At 38.4% G+C, this 18,129-nt stretch overlaps 1 protein-coding gene across 1 annotated transcript in view; it reads right to left on the bottom strand.

Annotated features, from left to right (window-relative positions):
* Positions 1-14,370: 14,370 nt before the first annotated feature.
* The window catches only part of pgbd5 (piggyBac transposable element derived 5), a 22,385-nt gene continuing 18,626 nt past the window's right edge, over positions 14,371-18,129 (bottom strand). Inside the window, exon 8 of the transcript XR_003039917.2 lies at positions 14,371-15,044. The gene's annotated coding sequence lies outside the window, so the exon portion shown is untranslated. The remainder of the gene's footprint in view (positions 15,045-18,129) is intronic.

Below are 18,129 nucleotides of genomic sequence, written 5' to 3'. Positions count from 1 at the left end.
TTTCCTTTTTTTTTTTTTTTTTTTTTTTTTTCAGTGTTTTAACCAAAGCATCATCTTCATCATTATCACCTTTTATGAAGTGCCTCCTTCTCTGGTTAATGCGTTTCTGTGTTTGTGGTAACCAGAGCTGTGATTAGTGTAGGCGGCTCTGTTTGAACACACGGTGCTGTTGTTGTTTTTTTTTTAAATTTTTTATTTGGAATTTAAAATCTCTGGACTCAGTTGGAGGGAGGAGGGGGGACGAGGGGGTGGGTAACCTTTAAAACCCTAAAGGCTGACCGTCTCTGTTGTAGAATAACAGCTCAGCTCTGACCACTTCGCAGACATCCTGCCATCGTGTGCAACGTTTTGTACTAAAGTGACTAGTCTCTGTCCTATTTTTTTTTTAATCTCCCCCCCCCCCAGCCCCTTAAAGCTACTCATTGCAATGTCATGACGACCGGCCAAAAACGAACAAAACAACAATTCATGAAGCAAGAAACAACAAAATCTGCAACATATGTTCTTGTGCCGATGGGTAGTGTGTGCTTAAATTAAACATTTGGAAGCAAAATTGGTGACCAGATGCCAACTACAAAACAAAATGGCTGAAATCAGGTAATCGTTTACAGAAGAGCATTTGAGATGGAGAAATCTGACAGTTTTGATATATTTGTACGTATTTACGCTCAGATTTGTTGAGTAAAGTATGCGGCTAAAAAGAAAGGTTAAGTTGAAACGGCTCCCTCACCGGTCCAGAAGGAGTTTCGCGAAGGCCGCACCTTGCTTGAGCCCCGTTTTTTCTTCTTGCCGGTTGTCTTACTCGTTCTTTTCCCGCCGAAACCTCTTCTCCGAGCTTCTACGCTTATCCATTTTGTGCCATTTTCGTTTACCTACACAGACTACGGCGAGCCTGGTGTAGGTCAACCACGTATCTCAAGCTTCCACTTGGGTTTTCAGCAGATCCTGTTTTGTTTACATGGAATGCGGACCCGCATTTCAGAACTGCATATCAATATTCCTGGAAAACTACCAGAGTAAAATCTTTCAAACTGCACCGTTTGGTATAGTCCACGATTACCTTTCTGTTTCCGTTTGATTTCATACTTTGCAATGAGTACCTTTAACTCTGTACACAGCAGCTCAGCTCTGTCAGTCCTTCCAACGTGGACACATGCTCCGTTAAAGGACAGGTTTGCTTTAAGCTTTTAACTTTTTGGAAGATATTCTTCTTTTGGATGATTTTATTGTTTTTGTTTATTTTTCCAGAGAACAATGATTTTATTCCACATCACTTGCACTGAAATTCCTCTTGGAAAAATATTTATAATGGAACGTCTTGACCCTACCTTTTAGTAGTAGCCTGAAAATATTATTTTCTTTTGTTATCTTTTTTTTTTTTGCTATGTAATAAAACCAAAACTGATCTCAACCACAAACTCTGAACCTGTTAGGACGTTTGGGGCTTTTTCAAAAAGCCCTCACTAATCAGTGCACACAGTTTTCTGAAAAAATCAGATTGAAACATTGAATGAAATTCATCTGATACTGTACATTTTTGCTTGTATCTGGTCTTAACAGGAAATCGAATAATGTTATTATAGGAAATAACTTGTGAACCTGTCCTTTAATGAGTGTTTGATGGTGTGATTTAGTCTGAAACTCTAACTGTATTTGTTCATTCACTGCAGGTAGCGTAAAATAATATAGCACTGTAATGTATCAAGGGAAATCTGACTATTTATTTAATTGTGTAGAAGCTGGGACGTAACAGATCATGTTTTTTCTTATTTTCCAGCCAAAAAAAATGCCTTAATGTAAATATATGCACTGTAAATACATTTTGTTCCATTTTTATTTTGTAAACGACAGGGCAAAAAGGAAAAAAAAAAAAAAAAAGAAAGAAAGAAAATGCCCCGCATCCAAAAATGTATGAGCCTTTCTTTTTTTTTTTTTGTTTATTTTATTTTCATTTTTTGTCAAAATGCCATAATTTTATATAATGTCCTTCCAACAACTTTTTTTGTAGCTTTTTTTTTTTTTTTTCTCCTTCCATGGTAAACGTTCCAAAGACAAAAGTTGTTGTTTTTTTTTTCCTTCAACTGAGTGAAACCGATGCTAATAATAAAGTCAAATGACACTTTTACAGATGCGTTCTGGTGCTGAATTTGACGGGAGATAAGGCGCCCTGCTTTCCAACCTGCTAACATGTGGCAATGATGCAAATATGCGCTACGGTTGGTGGTTTTTCCATGAGGTTTAGATTAAAAGCAAAGGCATGCTGCGCTGCTAGAAAGCAAGGTGCCTGAGGGATATTAAAAAACAAGTCTGGTCACGGCTTGGATAAAACAAACGGCACAACGCAGAATCTTATAAAATCTAAGCAAGGTTTCTGTGGAAGTTCAGACAATTCTGTTTTTCTTTGCGATTAGAGCTGACATATTAAAGGAGTTAGTGCAAGTAAAGAGCGAGGAGATTTGGGGGAGGGGGGGGAAAGAGGTGAAGCACTCTCATCCAAGACCTGCAAGTAACCTGCAGTACCCTTGCTGATCAACAAACAATAGTCCTTTGATATCCCAGCAAGAGACAATGGACAAGAAAATAAATCTGACCACCGCTCGGGGGACCGGAGGGGAATCCCACTGCATTGAAATGGACGTTCAAACACGCACACGGCACCATATGTTCTTGGTTTAAGTCATAAATGTGACCCGGGGTCTCTGTTGTAATCCACCTCAGATGTCTGAAGAAGTAGGAGGCAGAAGGGGAAGACGATAGAAAAGAAGCGAAATGCAGAACAAGCTAAACAAAGGAGTCTCTGGAGGGACCCAATCAACCACTTCCGTCCTCCTACGTCTCCTCTCCGTGTCCTCCTCCACTTCTCTTACTTGATTTCATTTTTTTTTCTTCTCTCTCTCTCTCTCTACTTCTTTGTCTTTTCATTCACCGTGTCCCCCTTTGCTGCTTGGTGGAAAGTATTGTATGAAAGTCCAGGGGCTCTGCTCCGGAGGTCAGAGTGGAGACAGTTCTCATACTCTGCTCTGCTCCTCATCTTTTCTCCCCCGGTTTGAAAAAACGCACCGCTTTTCTGCTCTAATTAAAACCTTTAAAGAGGCATCTAAATATCGCTTAAACCAGGGAAGCGAAGGCTTCTGTTAGCAAAATATCAAATTTTAATGAAACTTGAGTACACTAGTCATTGGCTGTACGTCTACAGCTCATTAACTTTGGGAGTCAACCTGATTCAAGATGGCCGCCACCGCCAGCTGATCTTAGAAAACACAAAAATGGCTATAATTCAGTCAGTTAAACATCGTGTTAAAACTTAGTGTGGTTGTGGCTGAGATTTATTCTCAACACATAATCCAAGTATCAAGATCTCTGCTTAAAACTAACTTTAGCTGTTGGAGTCATCCCTGCTTGACCGTTAGCAAAAAATCTTGTGAACCACTGGACGGATTTTAATGAAACTCTCAGAAAGTAATAATTGGATGTTCGTCTACAACTGATTAGGTTTTGGAGTTAAATCAGTTTAACGTGGCAGCTACAGCTAATCGACATTAGCCAACACAAAAGTGGCTTTAAGTAAGTCAGCAGGTACTGAGATAAGATTTGGTGTGGTAGTGGCTGAGGGTCATTCTCATTACGTACATCTAATTATTTTAAAGGTTTGACCAAAACAGCTACAATAACTCTTTTGGCACCATATGATGATCTTTTTCCAAACCTCTGGCATGAAAAGGCAGCGGGTGATATGCATTCCTTCGAGAAACGGCAGGCCTTTCGTTTCACGTGTACTCCTGCTTGTTTAAAACTCTGTTCTTAATTTGCCAAAGCTTGAGAACACACTGATAACAGAGGCTTGCAGGTATTTTTGTTGAAGTCCGACAGCCGTGATGAGTGAGTGGGAGCTACCGGTTCATGTTTTTGGATCAACTAAATTAATGTCGCACATCTGGAAGAAGGCTTCTGCCTGCTCCACCCTCTGCTGTGCTGCGTTGGTGTGATTCCCAGTTTCCCTTTTTTTTTTTTTTTTTTTTTTTTTGTACGTGTGTTTGTGAGTGTGCATGTTGGTATAAAGTTTCCAGTGCACCTCTCTTGAAGCAGACCACCCACTCAGAAGACCAACAGAGTGACCACTGGGAGTCCAAGACACACACACACGCATGCAGCTCCGTCCAAAATCAACTCTTCCTGACAGTCTCAGAATAGAACATGTTGTTATCAGAGATCGAAGAGATACCACAACAGCTGACACGCTGACTTAAAGATAAAGATAATATCTTTATCAGGCAGATTTGTAATGAAACTTCCCATGTTGCTTTCATTACTTGCGAATAACAAATGGCAAAAAACTGGGAATAGCAGGTGAAAATGTCCTTAGATCACCAACAAAGGCGTATTATTCACACTGCAGACTCTTGTCATGCAGATTGCTAAGCTCTGAGAAACTGTATTAAAATGTTCGTATCCAGAGATGAAATTCTTGTTCACTGTCGGAAATCAGTAGCTGCGTTTTTGATGATAAACAGGTATTTTACATGTCTGATTATTCGCCTGTTTATGTAAGGAGACTAGAGAAAAGCAGAGGCATATCAGTGCTTCAGCAGTGGTAAGTTAGTTAAATTTCTTCCCAGTGAAGATAAAAGTTGGACAGAATGTTTTTTTAAATTTGACATGAAGTCTGGGGAGTCACTCCCTAACAAGCCACACAGTCATTCCTCACCAGCGGAGTTTTAGGAGTAAACTTTAGATATATAATGTGCATTCATAATAATCAGCACTATTATTCAATTTTAAGCAGCACTTACACCTAAAACAAAATAATGCTTTGACATGTTAGTCTGCTAGATAACCTAAATTATACATGCTGGCCCGTTCCCCACTCTAGAGCCATTCTTAGCTTTTCAACAGAAACTTCAGCTCAAACACTTTTGAGGAAATGTGAGTCAGTCTGCTAGATTTCTGTCAATAAAGTGAACACGCATTACTGTTTTGGTAGATCGTTAAAGTTTGGAGCTTTTTAACCAAGATCCTAACTTTTCTTCAGTCCTCAGTTTGTGGATGGGATTTAAATAGGGCTCATTTCCCATCCACCACTAAAGAGTTAAATTATAATAATCCAAAAACATACATCAGATTAGTATTTTTTCTTTTCCTCCAGTTATTGCTGCGTCCTTTAACAGAGCAAATTGTATTACTTGTGGTTAATGGTTTAAAAGTTGTTTATCTGAACTGTATTTTTTTTTGGCAAATTATGACTGGCAAAGATAATCATGCTAAAAAAAATAAACTAGCATTCCTTTAAGGAAAGCATCTTGCATGCTAAGATTTTGAACAAGAATCTTGTGTGATCTGGTCCTGCTTGGAGTATTTGTTAGGGCTGACTCTCTACGAGCGCCACAAATTTGAGTATTTTTTAAAATCTTAGTCAATTTAATATTTTGCGAACAAACACACAAACGAACACACGCTTGCAAGGTTGAGCAATACGAACGCGTCCTGGTTTAAATGAAGAATAATGTCATAAGGAGGGTAGATTTCATTCCAGAGGAGCAGACCGAGCTCTGAAACCTAAATTGCCCGTGAATGTTTGGCCTGCGGCCAGCGTGGCGCCTTTCACCGTCTTTGGCATGTGCGAGTGTTTGTTTATAAATTTGCCATTTCATCCAACATTTAGCTTCAATTACACGCAAAATAATGCCAGACGGACGAAGATCTTGTTGATTTGTCAAAGAGTAACGCTGTCGCATTACCTCACCTTATAAAGGGCCAAATTCTGTTTTAACCCTAACTCCATTAACTCGCCGAGGCTGGCACCGGCCTAAATGCACGACTTTAGGAGGGGAACATTTAGTTGTTTTTTTTTTTGCTTCGTCGGACTCATCCGTCCCCTAAGATCAGCCATATCATAGAGGGAAAACGAGAAAGCAGACAGTACAGTAACTTAACTGCATCTTGGCTCAGCTGAGCTCAGTAATTTAATCATCTCTCTTCGCTGAAATCAAACACCTGGACACTGCGTGTACTCCTAAAATGTTTCAGCTGCTGCTTTCAAAGGATAATGGATGCTGCTTTAATTCCACATTGTTTTTAATTATGTACTTCTTTAAGTTTACATTCCTCTCGTCCACTTTTTGTTTGAAACAAACACAGCCGTAGTATCAGTTGTCAAGGGAGTTACGACACCCGCGATGACTAATGCGGACAGGATGACAGATTCTAGAAAACTATAAACCAGTGTGATAGTCACAGGTCGCCATAGTTCCTGGTAGACAAGTATTTGAGGGAAAATTCTGATAATAATTTATCTTTTTAGTCATAAATCCACTGCAATAACATTGAGTCACTGTACGCTGCCTTCCACGCTGCCCCCGCTGCATGTCAAGTGGATTCAAAGGACAAAGCCATTAGGCCTTTCTCTATATCAGTGAAATATCTTTGCACTTCTGGTGACACCCTGAGAGGGCCTTCAGAGGATACAGCTAAAACCCTTTGCTTTCACACTTGATGTGTGGCAGCAACGGCGTCTACGTGAGTTCTTATCGTGGAAAAAATAAATGTGCCTTTGCATTTCATAGCTTACTCCTAATGACAGCTGTTTGCTCACTGTAAACAGTCAGACCGTACCGAACAACTCCCTGACCAAACAGCTAATGTCCGCCTCCTGTATTCTCACATATTTCATGGTTTCATAGATTACAGAACACGCCGTCTCAGTTTGGTTAGTCAGACTTTTACATAACTAGCGGCTCGTTTGTTCAGTGCGGTGCGTTGGTTCGCTGCAGAGTGCATGAAAGTATTAATGCTTACAGGACAGTTTTGGGGTTCTTTTAGTTTTTGGTTGAGTTGTAGACGTTTTGATCACATCTCAAAAACAGAACATCAGAGTATTTGTTGGGGATGATCCTCAGCGACTGTCACATCAAATATGTATACAATTTACTCAGTTATAGCCATTCTTGTGTTGTTGTTTTTTAGTTCAATGGGCTGTGGCAGCCATTTTGGATCAGGTTGACTCCAAAAGTTAGTCAGTTGTAGATAGACATCCAAAGATTACGTTTCTGCAACTTTCATTAAATTTCCTTCAGTGATTCATGAGATGTTTTGGAAACAGACAGACATGCTCACACTTGCAAAGAACGTTATCCTTCACCGTTCGACAGCGGGTAATAATCATGGTGTTACAATGGTCCAGTCAAAGTCCAGCCTGATTGAGTTCTTGTGGTGGGTTGTCAAGAAAAGCCCATGAATCCTGAGGTTATAAGTCAGGCAGAATTCCTCCACAATGATGTGAGAGGCTGATAAGACCGGAGACTGATAAGATGATAACTTGGAGTTATGGCTGATAAAGATGGCTCTGCAAGATACTGAAACATGTTTTTAGTTTGTTTTATGACTGTACGTAAAATGTTATTTAATTGTAGTCCGTCTAAATTAGTTTTCCCCCCATTTTAAGACCCATTAAGGACAGGATGAGACTTTATTATGTTCTTATAAAAATCCTAGAACAAGACGTTCAAGTTTTTTTTTTTTTTTTGGTTTGTTTTCTTTTGTTTTATTCTTATTAAATCTACTCAACCTGAGCTGTTATGATTCATTTTAGTGCAGACTAACCCCCACGCTGTTTAACATACAAGTACAAGTAAAAGTGACACCATTTTGAATGACTGAGCATTTAATTGATAATGGGTAATACTTGTGTTCTGGACTAATATTATATGTACCACTTTATCTTATTAATTAATTTTAAAATTATTACTTGAACCTTAGAAATGTTTTGCTGTTTGTCAAGATACAAACTAAAATCAATTAGTGTCCTATTTTTCACTTTTTACATCTATAAATTAAAGACCTAGCATTCCTTGAAGGAATGCATAACACCTGCCACCTTTCATGTCAGAGTTTTAGACTCACGCTGAGAAATGTCTGACTTACAGCAGTTTTGGTCAACCCTTGAAGCTATCATTATTTACATTCTCATGCGAGATCTCACAAGATCAGTTGGTGTTCAAGCATGTGTCTGGGATGACTCTCAGCCACTACTACACCAAGTTTAAGTTAAAAAAAAACGAACAAGCACAGGCAGAGGCGAAAACATTATTGCCCACCTTTCGTCTCGATACTGAAACACAGCACATTTAGGTCTTATTGGACTGAACGAAGTCTGTTTGGAAAAATGATTTCACATAAAAATTCATCTCAGTCTCAACGCGTGTGCACGAGGTTTTATATTTTTACAAGCAAGCTGTCTTCGGGGATCCTAACTGATCAGGGCCTCCTTGGCACACATGGATTTATGCTTTGCATCCAATTACTCGGAAACATGTGATGGCATACAGAAATGTGCAAAGGGTGTGAGGAAAACGATATGCGGTGACGGGTCAGCGGCTTGTCAGCATGAACACACTGTGCATAATGGCATAACTCTGCATTTTAAGCCCCTCTTTGCGGTCTCTCTTGTGTTTTTCTTTCGGAAAACGATTTGTTCCGTTCCACAGTAAATCTCAAAAGTGGGCACGGCGTTCTTGTCATAACAAAAACCCACAGACAATTACAAAATACAATAGTATCATTCTTAAGGCTTAGAAAAGCATCCATTTGTCATCTTAGCCAAACTCAGTCTGAAAATTTGAATTTCCAATAAAGCTGTCCTGTTGAAATTTCCTGGCATTTATGAGTCAATGTGATTACACTCCGGCAGCACGTAAATGCAGAGTGTTTCACTTAGAGATTTAATGAATGAACACATGGAAGAGTACTCAGTTCTTAAATTCCCCTTCAGAAATAACCCACTGTATTTTAGAAAGCAAAGAATTATGTTTTAAATGCAGAAACTGAGATAAAAATGACTTGGTCTTTTATTTTACTCTTGTTGTGTTGTGATCCAAATGCTTAACTATGTGGGGTGTCTAAGACTTAAACACACAATAATGCAAGGGTGTGGTTTCAAAACTGTTTTCACTCTGGAACTTGTTTTCCAAAAAATACAGTCTCAGTACTCCTAAACTATTACTGTGTGAACACAAGGCTGAAACAATAAAACACCTTTTTTCGTATTCACGAAACATTGTTCCCGTGTGGACGGGATGATCTTGGACGTGAGTCATTTCCACCATTTACCCAAGACGATCTGACATCACAGTAAAATCCAAGATTCTTGTAAAGTTTTATCATATTTTGTTGTGTACTCCCACGACTCAAACATGTGGGTTAAACGCTGAACTCCCCGTGGGACTGGATGTCTGCTGGGTCATGGTTTATGGAAAACATCACGAGAAGAAGTTGTTGTTGAAGCGTACACTTCAAGAAAGTGTAAGAATTCTGTAGGAAAATTTAAAAATAATAGTTGTTTACAGACATTGTCAAATAAGATGCCCCATTCCCCAACACATCTAGCAATATTGCATGACATTGTGCATAACATCATTTGCAACACTTGACCAAAAGAGCTATAACTCCCATCATTTCCCCCCTTCATTTTCTGCTTCTGTGTTCTGTATTATATTCTAAAATCAATGAGTGTCATTTCAAACTGTCTCCACTGAGGCTCTCTGATGTTTGTGGAAAATAAATGCTTCAAAATATCACTATATATTCCCTATTTTCCCTTCTTTACTAAGACATCAATACAAACCTTATTGATCCACATAAAAGAAATGTCTCTATCTCAGCCAGTTTTACGGGCATTAAGCTCAGATTTGGTGTGGTAGCTGACAGTCACTCCCAACACATACTCTGAGCACTAAAGGATCACAAAGGATCTTTGTTTAAAACTTTGGCATGCAAAATGCAAGGTGATAGCCATTCATTCAAAGGATGTTACTTTCATTTTAAGAATCATCTGTTTCTCTTTTACTCATCCTCATACCTGCATGTTCCTATAAGCTGGTTGAAAAACTGTTCTCAGACATCTGAGCTCACATTATGTTAAGTGATGACAGGCAAGATGGTAAACGTGATAATAAACGTCGCTTCATTCAGTATCTGAGCTGTACACGTGTCATTTTATGGTTCACGAAACCCAAATATGTTTCAGAAATACCACAAGTAAAGACAAAACAATGTTTCAGGAAATACAGCACTTTAAAAAGCACTTTTCACAAAGCACACTGAAAAAAACAACCACAAATTTCATAGGTCACAATAAAAAAAGAGCTAAAAACAACAACACATTTTAGGAAGCACTAAATTTCACAAAATACAAGAAAACTGAGAATATCAACAGATTTCAGAGAGCTACAGGTTGAAGCTGCTCTGGCACAGATGGTTCATTTTTGTTGCAATGTATCGCAACTTATGCTAGAAGCCGGACCTGTTCAGGCAGTTTTCGTGGTTCAGATAAAACCCGTGTTTCTTTTACACGTGTAAAGGCACCACCTCCGCCCTTTCATTCTGAGAGAACTGATGAGTTTTTCTTGAAATAAAAAAAAAAAAAAACAAACAAAAGTGGGGAAATTGTTTTTTTAACTTTCATTTTTGTCTCAGAAGGAAATAGTTCTGTTTGACTTTTACACAAAGGCAGGCCATCCATCCATCCATCCATCCATCATCTATAGACTCTTCATCTTGATGAGGGTGGGGAGCCGGTGCCTATCTCCAGTGGTCAAAACAGGAAAGGGACTTTTACTATTAAAATAATGAAATGTTTTTATTTATTAATTTATTTATTTTTTAGCTCTGACCCGTATTTGCAGCCTGGAGAGAGAGTCCAGAATACTATCACGACCACTTGACCTAGGAGAAATGGTACAAATTGCAGCAAATATTTTCAGTCAGCATTTTCTATAGACACTTCACCGAGCAGAAATGATACTGACTGACATGGGAAGCATGGCGGCATACACACCACACACACAGACATGTAGTCTCTTGCAGCTAAGGGATAAGCCCATAATTCTCCATGTGAATGGCTGTTACATAATGAAAAGACGTTCCTACAGCTTGTCTTAACCTGTCTGACCAGATGCTACCTACCCTGTCTGCATAATCTTAACGTATATGTGTGTGTGTGTGTGTGTGTGTGTGCACGTATGTGTGTGTTAACGTGAGACATGTCAAACAGGTTATAAAGTTCCACGGGTGTACAAGGGCACCCCTCTTCCCTCCTCCTTTCTTCTGATGGGATAAAAAGATTATCCCATTATATGATGAAAGCCTCTCTAATGCCTGAATCCCCCTGCTGCAGCCAAAATATCCCCTAACACCTACACTCAGTCACCAAACACATGGCGTACACACACACACACACTCGCAGAGACGCTAAGAATCCTCTATACCTCGCAGCCCACTCCTTCTTCTGATTTTTCTCTCTGCTTTCTTCTTGGCAGCTGAGCATCATTTGAAGTATTTTTCTATGAAACCTGGTATTCATAACGGCTGGCCATGATTCTACCCTGGAGTCCTACTAACATCATAATGGTTTCATCTTGTATGGTCCTGACCCTGTTCTGTTGTTTAGATGTGACCTGAGTGGGAGAGAAGAGGATCTCTGAGGACACACACACACTCACACACCACAGCTGGGAGCTATTGTCTTGATGAGAAAATATCCATCTATCCATCCATCTATTAAAACAAACTTGTTAAAAAAAAGGATGGTGAGTCATTAGCAGCCAGGAAACATGACAGCTAAGTGTTAGATCCCCTCACACACACACATACACACTCATGTGACTGGAAAACGACTGCACGCGGCCTGCTGAGAGTTTCTCCACACCTTTGTGCTAAGAACACCTTATTGGAAAGGCCTAATTAGCCGGGTGTCAAAAGTCACGGGCCGTCTCATCTCGACAGGCCTCTCTCAAAGCCTGACGGCCTTGTTAGTGAAATCATATTTCACGTCCAAATGAGTGCCTGACATCTTCCAAACAATCCTCCTCCAGGCGCATGTGTTGCAACTGGGCCGCAGCCAGGGTGTGAACAAACCCCCACGCCAGCGTTGGTTAATCATTGTACATCCTGGAGGGTCAGACCCTTTCTTTGACATGTAAATATGTAACCAACCAAACAAAAACTCTCACATTGATGAAGATGTTTTATTTTGCTTTGCAGAAATGGATACGTCAGCATGCTGGTGCATCTTCCTCTTTATGACACGACATCCAGAGGCGCGATTTCAAAAGAAACTATAAATGTTATAATTAGAGGACTGATTACACCGTAATGACATACATTAAAGGTGTGTGTGTGCTTGAATAAAAGAATGTGTCGTAACCTTGCACACATAAGATGGGTGGAGACTCCAGACACTGTGGCAGCTAAGGTTATAAACTTGGCGAAGTATTTTCTCACAATACATTGTTGAAGGTCTACTTTTTTTTTTTTTGATGTTACTAAAGCCATAACAGACTTATCTGATCAACATGGAGGTAACAGCAAAGTTTTAACCAAACGAGCCTATTTTTTTCTGTTTACTTTTTACTCTTTTTTTTCCTAGAAATTATTATCTACTTCAGAGTCTAGAGAGCTCCAACTGGAACAGCATTCAACTTTAAAAGAACATTAGAACTTAACAGTTTTCTACTTAAAAAACAAAAATAAAAACATAAGGTGGACTGCTACTGTGATAAAAGGGGGGAACTCTTCTTCATTTTGACCAGAGCAATATGAACAATAAAACTATTTGTTGCATTCAAACAATTTCCAGACACATTAACCAAGCATAAACACAACAATTTGAATGACATGCAACATTTTAACAACCAATATTGTAATAAATGATTATGACAGATAGACTTAGAGTGTTAAGTCTCAATTAAAAACATAACTTTTATCAAGGCTGCAAGCTAAAATACTCTAATTTCATATATGATTTGTTGCTGCTGTTATAATGAAGTATAAACAGGCCTAAAATAGCTAGAGAACCAGGAAAACAGGAAGACTAAACTACAAAGTCTGATGGGACAAAAAAAAAGGGGAATCTCTGACCCATTTGAAACTTCTGACTTCAAAAGGAAAAAAGCTGGAGGGATCAGGAAACAGCTATGTGGTAAAACAGAGAATCTGACCAGGAATGAAGAAAAACTGGAGGTTTAATTGTTGCTGAAGGTGAGCAGGTAAGAGAAGACGTGTGCTAATTCACTGATAGAGAAACAGATAAGTGGCAAACTTAAAAGAAGACTAAACGAGGCCATAAATCACTGGTGATAAAAACGTGAAACGATCAAATGAATGACTCAGACTGAACCTTTCTAAAAACTATGACAGTTCTTGAAAGTCTGACTGTCCTTCTTGAAAGTCTGACTGTCCTTGGCTGTGGGTCACATACTTTATCAAGAAATTGATTTTTTTTGTTTCCATTCAAATTTTACTTCACAGTAAATGAGTGGTGGAAAATTTGTTCAAGCTCCATGCCAGTAAAAAAAGTTTCCACAAATCTGTATCTGGATGTTCTGCCTCAGTGATTTGATGCAGTTCTCTTCCATGGTCTTGCATTGTTCAACCTGTATTTTTTTATTAATTTATTTTTACTTAGATTCACCTGGATTTTATGTTGAATTTTGCAGACTTTTCAAAAGGATGTCACTCTGACAGCTCAGTCTCTAAAACCACATTATCTTAAATGATTGTATTCTTTTTTAAATCATACTTTAACACCGAAAACATGAAATTTAACAAACCGTGTGATAATTTTGATTGTTTTATCTATGACGGCTGGCCATGATTCTACCCCGGAGTCCAGTTAACATCATAATGGTTTAAACTTGTATGGTCCTGACCCTGTTCTGTTGTTTATAATAAAACAAATATAATAATAATTTGAGATAAATGTAAAGCATAAATGAAGAAGAACTTGAGAACATTGTGAAATGTGTGATATTGCATAAGTATACTTTCTTTTTGTCTTTTTAAAGGTCTATGTTCCCATGCAAACATTTAAATTTTTACTTTCATAAAATTTCAACTTATTGTAAAGTGTGGCCCACCATCTCTCCATCAGGCTCCCCCTTGACCGTTCTTCTCCTGTTCTTGGAAGCTGTTTGTGCTTGTGAGAACCTCAGGGACAAGCTGCCCCCCCACCCGTGCTCAGCTCGCTTGATCTTTCAATTGTATAACTTCTCCACAGGCTTCTCAGTTCTGTATAAATCATTGTGATTCTTTCTCTCAAGCATGGGAGAGTCAGACCTGCTTTCGTCTTCATCACTTGTTACAAACACACACACACACACGCATGCACACACGTACTCCACCACACACAGTCAGAGGCAGGAATAATATTTTCCTTGAAAGCTTCTTGAACTTTGCAGATGGGAAAACATGCCACTATTTTTGCCAAACCGCTTCTTCCTGGAAGTTAAATTACTTCCATTTTTAGGAGCTCGGACAGACAGTCTGTTATCGAGCATGTCATCAATAAGGCATGGACATAATTCAATTCCAGTCTCACTTTGGTGCTCGGTCCACTTTTAATCCAGTCAAACTCTGAGGTGATCAATAGGCTGAAGGCCAGAGTCAAAAAAAAAGAAGGAAGGAACAAAACAGCCATTTGCTGCCCTCTGCTGGTGGGATTTTGCACAACATTTATACACTCAGTAAAACAAAGATCTTCTGTACTAATAAATTTGATCACATCAGAGTAATAATATCATAGCTGCCAGTTCTCATGATGGAACCTAAAATGATTAAGTAAGTAATCTTTAAGACCTCAATGTAATCTGTCGAAACTGTCAAAGTCTAATGCAGTCTTCAATAAATAAATTGTTGCTTTTAACACTAGAATAGCTATCACAAGAAGCACTTTTATAATTACAGCAGTGTTTGAAGTTTTGTATCAAACTGTGTACTTCCTGATGCTTTCATTTATTTGTTTATTTTTAGCATTTTTGTGACGCATTTTTAAAAAAATAAACAGGCTCATTGTGTTTCTTTTCTTTTTCTTGGCTTCTCCAGCAGGTTTTTCCAAGCAGCTCCAGGCTGTTGACAAGACGACGTCCTCTCCGGTAAATGCAGGAGTGCTTTTTCATGCTCTCGCTCTTTTCAGCCACTCCAATGTATCTTTGTCCGTCCATCCAGTCGGTATTTAATATTTAGATGTTGCTGCTGGGGTTCCCAGCTACAGCCTCCTGTGAGAAATTGAAAAAGAAAAATGCTGAAGGAATGAAACACTATCTGAGTTGGCTCAAACGCTGCTGAAAGCCCGAGGCTGCTGATGGATATTTTTAGTTTTGGGTGACTTCACAAAAGCAATGGTTGAGGGTTTTTTTTTTTTTTTTGATTATCTGTTCTTCCTTTGTCAAGTCATTTAAATAAATGCTAAAAACAGAAAATATATTTCACTTGGAGCACTGGATTGTAAAATAAATATAAACAACTTATTTTACTATATGGATGATTATATATTTTGTTTTATTTGCTGCGTAAACCATCTTCTTGTTAAAATATTTCATCAAGACAGGGATTTTTCAAATCACAACATATGTTAGTCATAATATAGGGGTAAACATACAGAAACCTAATTAGAGGTAGATGAAAGAAGAAACTGTTGTACAATTTTACATCCAAGCTGAGCTCATTTGAAGCCTTGGATGGTTTTTAAAATGATAGACTATAAAAGTTCCTTATTTTGTGCTCATACACTCATGCTTCTGGTTCTTCTGAGAATACAGATGCCACACTGGTGCTCCCGGGGTTCATGCTCTGCAATCAGAGTTTTATTTTGGAGTAATAAGTTCAGCTTCTTTGACGTGAGGCATTTTATGTGATGACACCGCAACGTCAGGGTCGAATGAGAAGAAAAGGCTTTGTGAAAATCTGAAATTTAAGTGATTTTGGAAACAAAGTGACTCCATGTTTAGGCAGCCCCCCTTTTTTTTGAACTATAGAGTAAAAGCATGATGAGGAGGAGGCGTCATCTCCTCTGGAACATGTTGAATAGGAGACCAAATGAAGCTGCTTTGCTCTCTCTCTCTTTTTTTTTTTTTTTTTTTTACAGCAGGAGTTATAACAATGTTTCATTAAGTGTAGAAAAACTATTAAAAAAACAACAACAACAAAAAAAAAACAACCCTGCCCTTTCTGTCTGTTAAATTTGTTGCCAAGCAACCAGGACTTTGAAAAGCCCCCTGCGAATAATGGTTCCTCTCTTCCTGGACTGAGCCGAGTAATGAAAGCACGACCAAACACGTCTGTAGATGCTGTGGACAAAGCCTTTTCAGGCTGAGTGTGAACATTAGATGCACATTTTCTACAGTTGAAGGAGATTTAGATTACCTTTGCATGATGCACAGTTGAAAAGAAGAAGAGAGAAAAAAAAAAAGTGCTGCCCTCAGTGTGGTGCACGTTATCTTTCTGGTGTATTCACTGTTTCTCTCCCTTTTATACTCCTTCAGTAAGTCTGTGTCTCTCCTCTCTTCAGTGTCATCATTAGCTGCCACTCATGACTGCATTAATACTCTTTGATATGAGCTTTCCATACAGCCATGAAAGCGATATGATAAAGCTGTTCCTGCCTTTTCCTTTAATGCTGTCTTAAAATTTTGTTCAACATAATTGTACAGACCGATCAAGAGCTTTCTTTGAAATTCTGCCATCGTCTATTCAAATCTGTCAGTCTGTTAGCAAAATATCTCACAAACCACAGGATATAGATTTGATCGAAACTCTCAGAAAGTAATTATTGGATGAACTTCTCCAACTGATTAACCTGCTTTTTTATTTGACAAGGAAAGTATTGCAGAGAATGTACCCTCTGAGATGCTTCTTAAGCTTTCTTTTCTTCATCCAGAAACGTCTCAGAAAAGTTGAATTGTTTAGATCAAACATCGGTGCAAATTTTGTTATCGAGTTATTTAAAAGTGGGCAGCAGGATTTAAAATTAGGAGCAGCTAAAGACTCAAGGACAATTTTCTGACCTGGTCTTTGCCAGAAAGCATTTTGTTGAGGTCCCTGTTCAGAATATATATATTTTCCAGAATCTGAGTTGAGGCCCTCGCTGCATCAACTTCTCCTTTACATCGTCTATGTTTGACGGTTCATTGCAACAGTGATTCAACACAACTGGAGAAGTAATAAGCCAGCAGACAACATATTCCACAAACTTACTTTATAAAAGATCGCGTGTTGCTTGACATCAGTCACTTTGATTCACTAGAATGGTGGCAGCTGGGCTCGAGTGCAATGAAACACACGTTGAAAATGAACAAAAACAGCAGGTGCACTTTTGTTTTGTGTGTGTGTGTGTGTGTGTATTTTATCTCATGGTTTTACATTTTTTTTTCAATGGATGAATGACCCAAGTTTAAAATGTTAAAAACCTGTTTTGTTTCCAGAGGAAAATCTACGGTACGTAGTGCCTCTGCAGCATTTTCTTTTTATAGAATTCTCTGCCTCTTTAAACCAGAGGTGCTCAGATTGAAAATTGAAAGTTTTTGCTGAAGACACACTTCATTGCATTGATGCTGACATTAATTATATAAGTGCATGCATTGGTGTGTACGTATATACAAATCTTTAAGCTATTTGTATTCAAACCAGCTGAACAGAAAATGCAAGTTTTTTTGTTTTTATTCTTTTGGGAAATTTATGAAATCAGGACATTTTGGAATCTGCAAATATTTTATCCTAAGTTTTTTTTCTCCACACTTTAGGTGAATGTGCTATATAGAAAAGTGAAAAGTACAATTAATAGTTTAATTACACTACATGTGGAATGGATAAATAAGCTAATTTACTCCCTTTCAAAGTATTTTAATTTACTAACTAAAACTACCAAAGCACGGTAACTCCTGAGGCAGCCCCTGCTGATGTGGGGGAACCTTAAGCAGCTGTTTAACGTTGTTATTTACAGGCTGGCTCTGCATTCAGCTGCATGGAGCCTCCTTTGGTGCGATTGTTAACAGTCTGAGTTATTGTGATGTTCATATGTTGCAGAAAAACAAAAGCTGTTAGACGAAATATAAAACCTAAACGCTTCAGTAAGGGTTTTTTTATAAAATAAATCCAGCCGATTTTGCATGCTGCAAATTGGCAGTGAGCATGACAATGATCTAAATGTTGAGTTTTTCTTTTGTAATTGCCTTTTTTCAGCTTGTATCTTTTTTTTTTTTTTTTTTTGCAGTCGAGTGAAAACAATTGCCATGACATACAGTAATATCAAACATTGTATTCAAATTATAAGCTGACAAATGTGACATGTTTTTTTTTTTTTTT

This window comes from Kryptolebias marmoratus, linkage group LG22 (assembly GCF_001649575.2).
Source record: "Kryptolebias marmoratus isolate JLee-2015 linkage group LG22, ASM164957v2, whole genome shotgun sequence".
Taxonomy (NCBI): domain Eukaryota; kingdom Metazoa; phylum Chordata; class Actinopteri; order Cyprinodontiformes; family Rivulidae; genus Kryptolebias; species Kryptolebias marmoratus.
This window is presented reverse-complemented; position numbering and strand designations above follow the sequence as displayed.